This window comes from Triticum dicoccoides, chromosome 7B, assembly GCF_002162155.2.
Source record: "Triticum dicoccoides isolate Atlit2015 ecotype Zavitan chromosome 7B, WEW_v2.0, whole genome shotgun sequence".
Lineage (NCBI taxonomy): Eukaryota > Viridiplantae > Streptophyta > Magnoliopsida > Poales > Poaceae > Triticum > Triticum dicoccoides.
The window spans coordinates 501,569,326-501,576,159 of NC_041393.1; positions in this window are offsets into that span (position 1 = coordinate 501,569,326).

The window sequence follows — 6,834 nt, forward strand, 5'->3', positions numbered from 1 at the left end:
TTTTCTTTCTGTTTTTTCTTTCTTTTAACGGGTTTTCCCTGTTTTCTTTCTTTTTCTTTTTCTTTTTTTATTTTTGTTTTTGTTTCTATTTTTATTTTAACCTTTTTCATTTTTATTTTTATATTTTGTTTTCAAGAAAATGTTTTGAAACCCTAAATTTTGTTCAAGGTTTTAAAATTTTGTTCACATTTAAAAAAATTGTTCACAATTCAAAATTTGTTCAGCGTGTATCATAAAAATGTGGTCGTCCTCGACCGCCACTCATAAGAAAGACACTCAATAATAAATCATGTTCCAGCTCCATCGCATAGCTGGAGACTATATGTGCATGCTTCGGGAATCACAAACCATAACACCAATATTCTTACTAAACCACAATCATTCACTAGTACCTCCCACATGTCACCATCTTAATATCGCAAAACTATTTCAAGGAATCAAACATATCATATTTAGTGATCCACAAGATTTATGTAGGATTTTATGACTAACCACGTGAATGACCAGTTCCTGTTGACTCTCTAAATAGATATAAGTGAAGCATGAGACAAAGAACCACACTCTATTAAATATAAGTGAAGCAAAAAAGCATTCTACAAATAACGGTTTTCCTATGTAGAGAAACAAGCATCCAAACTTCAAATGATATAAGTGAGGCACATGAAGCATTCTATAAAGCCATACTCAAAAGATATAAGTGAAGTGTAAAGAGCATTCGACAATCAATCAACGACTATCTCATACCAGAATGGTGCATTGCTGAAAGAAAAATAAAATGCACGCGACACTCCAAGAATTTATGCATATCATGTGAACAAAACAAAAAACCAAAACATACCGATAATTGTCGAAGAAGAAAGATGGGATGCATTCCGGGGCATCCCCGAGCTTAAACGCTTGAGTCTACTTGAATATTTACTTGGGGTGCCTCGGGCATCCCCAAGCTTGAACTCTTGCCTCTCCTTATTCTTTATCGATATCTCCTCAATCTTCGAACACTACATCCACACAAAACATAGCCAAACTTTTTATTAGAAAGATTAGTACATATAACATCAAATCTCATCATGTCCTGTTGTAACATTATTGTATAATTATAATCAAACATTACCCATTGTATGCTATCACAATTCCATGGCTTCCAAGTCAATGGGGCTCAACATGATTTTAGACATAAGCAAATAAAGGAACTATAATAGCAATCTATGAAAATAGGACCGTCTGTAAAGATGGAGATGGTACATATACTTCTGTAACTAAAAAGATTCTAAAAAATTAGGACATGATAAACAATTTGCATTGCAGTTCTGAATTTCAGAATTTTTCCATGTTCTAGTGAATTATCAAAATTCCAACACTACAACAAAAGTTTCTGTTTTTACACAGCACACACCAAACAAGCAATTTAGACATCCTAAAGGTAAATCTTGGCACATTATTTTAATAATACAATGGATTTGTACAAGCGGATAATTATGTTTGTTGAAAAGTTTCTATAATTCAAGATTCACAAAGTTATGATGGGCATGAACAAAGTTCAAGGCATGCTCCAACTTCAACGGTGCTCGTCTTTCTTACTTTCACTTTTCTTTTTGAAAAGGTTTAAGTTCCCCTCTATATTTTATTATTTCTAAACTTTTTTAAAAGCACACAAACTAATAAAATGACTCTCTAAAACTTCCAGGTTGTCTCCCAGACAACTTTTTCTTTAAAGCCATTAAACTAGGCATATAGTGCTCAAGTAAGTGATCCACCCGGATCCCAAGGTATATCAATGCCAATTTTAATTAACAATTATTTGTAATTTATTAGTGAGCACAAAGCAACATATATCATGTAATAACAATGTCTAACTCTCTTCCTATGCACCGGCATGTCACAAAAGAACAATTCATGCACACGAAGTAAAGGCCAATGCATAGTGTAAACAGATTCTTCCAATTTTATCATACTAGAAACATAGAGAGGTGGAGATGTAGTTTATCTCTCATAATAATTGCAAGTAGGAGCAGCAAGCACATGCATATTATATCCATAAAAATCATCATGTGCAATGGTAAAACGTAACCCATCTATATAATCCTTAATAAGCGCAAACTTTCGATATTGTGTAGTTAGGAGAATTCAAAAAGATAATAGGACTATCATGTGTGGGTGCAATAAAAAAATCTATGTTTAACATAAGGAACTATAGAAAGTTCATCTCCATAAGCATAATTCAAATTGGCATCATGGCCACAAGCATAGCAAGCACCAATTTTGGATAAAAAGGATATTTCAAATGAATCCAAGGGACCATAGCATTCATTCTTCGGTAAGCACGAAGGGAAATTAAACGATGTATGAGTTGAAGAGTTACTCTCATTAGAAGGTGGGGACGGGTAGCTAATCCACTCTTCCTCCTTTTGTTCTTTGCTCCCTTTGTCATCTTTTTTATCTAATGAGCTCACAATTTCATCAATTTCTTCTTCCATAGACTCCTACAAAATATTAGTCTCTTCTTGGACAACGGAGGCGTCCTCAATATATTCTTAAACATAAGCATTAGAAGCATAATTTTCATAGAGATATTTAAGTATGGAAAAATCTTCTGTCAATATGTAAAGAGTTAAATCATACTTTTCAATCAAAGAAGCAATTTCGTAGGCACCCTTAAGGGAAACAAATTCTTCAATTTTTTCAATATCACAGTAAGTATAAAAACCTTTGGTATAAGAAGATAAGATTTCATTATCATTAAACTCACATTGATAGGGAAGGTGTTTTTTAGGGTTTTCAGAACAACAACTAAAATCATGTATTTCACATAAATTCCAAGCATAACAATGCAAACAATTAATACGATCACATAAGAGTTTCCCTTTTCGAGACAAGGGTGTCACACAAAGTAAGCATGCTCATCTAATGATTTTCCTCAACTAAGCTAGTTGGGTTTTCAGCATGAGCACAAATGGGTCAAAGATGATCCAAGTAAAAAGCTCCAGCAGAAAGGTAGATTTTGGGTGGTTCCTCAACCACTGGGTTAGCAAGTACAACTAATTTGTTTGGACTTTTGTGTTCCCGATTGGGGAACGCAGTAATTTCAAAATTTTCCTACGATCACGCAAGATCTATCTAGGAGATGCATAGCAACGAGCGGGGGAGTGTATCTTCATACCCTTGAAGATCGCAAAGCGGAAGCGTTTATCAACGCGGTTGATGTAGTCGTACACCTTCATGATCCGTCCCGGTCAAGCACCGAACGTACGACACCTCCGCATTCATCACACGTTCAGCTCGATGACGTCCTCGCCTTCTTGATCCAGCAAGACGGGCGAAGTAGTAGATGAGTTCCGGCAGCACGATGGCGTGGTGACAGTGTTGGTGAAGAAAAATCTCCGCAGGCCCAAGCACTATGGAAACTATGACGGAGGATGAACTAGAGGGGACGGGGTTAACGGCACACGGCTTGGTGTCTCTTGATGTGTCTTGGGTGCTAGCCCTGCCCCTCTATTTATATGTTGAGCCTTAGGGTCGAAACTTGGAGTAAAAGCCTCCACAAAGTCGGTTTCACCCGAAAGGCAAGAATCCTTCTCGGACTCCATGGCCAGACGCCAGGGTTCCCGGCGTCTGGGTGGACTCCGCAAAACTTCCTTTTGCGCTTTCCAAAAACCTTGTGGGCTTTCCCCTTTGTCCCAAATAAAGTGTTCTCGTACCCAAACATTTCAGGAAACATCCGGAACCCCTTCCGGTGAATTCCGGAACCCTTCTGGAGACCAAACACTATTATCCCATATATAAATCTTTATCTCCGGACCATACCGGAGTTCCTCGTCATGTTCGTGATCATATCCGGGACTCCGAACAATATTTGGTTATCAACATACATAACTCATATAATACTATATCATCAACGAACGTTAAGCGTGCGGACCCTATGGGTTCGAGAACTATGTAGACATGACCGAGACACTTATCTGGTCAATAACCAATAGCGGAACCTGGATGCCCATATTGGCTCCTACATATTCTACGAAGATCTTTATCGGTTGAACCGCATAACAACATACGTTGTTCCCTTTGTCATCGGTATGTTACTTGCCCGAGATTCGATCATCGGTATCATCATACCTAGTTCAATCTCGTTACCGGCAAGTCTCTTTACTCGTTCCATAATACTTCATTCCATAACTAACTCATTAGTCACAATGATTGCAAGGCTTATAGTGATGAGTATTATCGAGAGGGCCCAGAGATACCTCTCTGAAATACGGAGTGACAAATCCTAATCTCGATCTATGCCAACCAACAAATACCTTCGGAGACACCTATAGAGCACCTTTATAATCACCCATTTATGTTGTGACATTTGGTAGCACACAAAGTGTTCCTCTGGTATTCGGGAGTTGCATAATCTCATAGTCTGGGGAACATGTATAAGTCATGAAGAAAGCAGTAGCAATGAAACTGACACGATCATAATGCTAAGCTAATGGATGGGTCATGTCCATCACATCATTCTCATAATGATGTGATCCCATTCATCAAATGACAACACATGTATATGGTTAGGAAACATAACCATGTTTGATTAACGAGCTAGTCAAGTAGATGCATACTAGGGACTATAAGTTTTGTCTATGTATTCACACATGTACTAAGTTTCCGGTTAATACAATTCTAGCATGAATAATAAACATTTATCATGAATTAAGGAAATAAATAATAACTTTATTATTGCCTCTAGGGCATATTTCCTTCAGTCTCCCACTTGCACTAGAGTCAATAATCTAGTTCACATCACCATGTGATTTAACACAAATATTCACATCTGTATGTGATTAACACCCATAGCTCACATCGTCATGTGACCATCACCCAAAGGGTTTACTAGAGTCAATAATCTAGTTCACATTTCTATGTGATTAACACCCAAAGAGTACTAAGGTGTCATCATGTTTTGCTTCTGAGAGAAGTTTAGTTAACGGGTCTGTCACATTCAGAGCCGTATGTATTTTGCAAATATTCTATGTCTACAATGCTCTACACAGAGCTACTCTAGCTAATTGCTCCCACTTTCAATATTTATGCAGATTGAGACTTAGAGTCATCTGGATCGGTGTAAAAGCTTGCATCGACGTAACTCTTTAGGACGAGTTCTTTTATCACCTCCATAATTGAGAAATATTTCCTTAGTCCTCACTAAGGATAATTTTGACTGTTGTCCAGTGATCTACTCTTAGATCACTATTGTACCCCCTTGCCAAAACTCATGGCAAGGTACACAATAGGTCTGGTACACAACACGACATACTTTATAGAACCTATGACTGTGGCATAGGGAATGACTTTCATTCTCTTTCTATTTTCTGCCGTGGTCGGGCTTTGAGTCTTACTCAACTTTACGCCTTGTATTACAGGCAAGAACCCTTTCTTTGACTGATCTATTTTTGAACTTTTTCAAAAAATATATCAAGGTATGTGTTTTTGTGGAAGTCCAATTAAGCGTCTTGATCTATCTCTATAGATCTTGATGCCCAATATGTAAGCAGCTTCACCGAGGTCTTTCATTGAAAAACTCTTATTCAAGTATCCCTTTATGCTATCTAGAAATTCTATATCATTTCCAATCAACAATATGTCATCCACATATAATATTAGAAATGCTACAGAGCTCCCACTCACTTTCTTGTAAATACATGCTTCTCTAAAAGTCTTTATAAAACCATATGCTTTGATCACACTATCAAAACGTTTATTCCAACTCCGAGAGGCTTGCACCAGTCCATAAATGGATCGCTGGAGCTTCCACACTTTGTTAGTACCCTTTGGAACGACAAAACCTTCTGGTTGTATCATATACAACTCTTCTTTCAGAAATCCATTCAGGAATGCAGTTTTGACATCCATTTGCCAAATTTCATAATCATAAAATGCAGCAATTGCTAACATGATTCGGACAGACTTAAGCATCGCTATGGGTGAGAAAGTCTCATCGTAGTCAACTCCTTCAACTTGTCGAAGACCTTTCGCAACAAGTCAAGCTTTGTAAACAGTAACATTACCGTCTGCCGTCTTCTTCTTAAAGATCCATTTATTTTCTATGGCTTGCCGATCATCGGGCAAGTCCACCAAAGTCCACACTTTGTTCTCATACATGGATCCCATCTCAGATTTCATGGCCTCAAGCCATTTCGCGGAATCTGGACTCATCATCGCTTCCTCATAGTTCCTAGGTTCATCATGGTCTAGTAACATGACTTCTAGAATAGGATTACCGTACCATTCTGGTGCGGATCTTACTCTGGAAGACCTACGAGGTTTGGTAGCAACTTGATCTGAAGCTTCATGATCATCATCATTAGCTTCCTCACTAATTGGTGTAGGAATCACTGGAACTGATTTCTGTGATGAACTACTTTCCAACAAGGGAGAAGGTATAGTTACCTCATCAAGTTCTACTTTCCTCTCACTCACTTCTTTCAAGAGAAACTTCTTCTCTAGAAAGGATCCATTCTTAGCAATGAATATCTTGCCTTCGGATCTGTGATAGAAGGTGTACCCAACAGTTTCCTTTGGGTATCCTATGAAGATGCACTTCTCCGATTTGGGTTCGAGCTTATCAGGTTGAAGCTTTTTCACATAAGCATCGCAGCCCCAAACTTTAAGAAACGACAACTTTGGTTACTTGGCAAACCACAGTTCATAAGGCGTTGTCTCAACGGATTTTGATGGTGCCCCGTTTAACGTGAATGTAGCTGTCTCTAATGCATAACCCCAAAATGATAGTGGTAAATCGGTAAGAGACATCATAGATCGCACCATATCCAATAAAGTGCGGTTACGATGTTCACA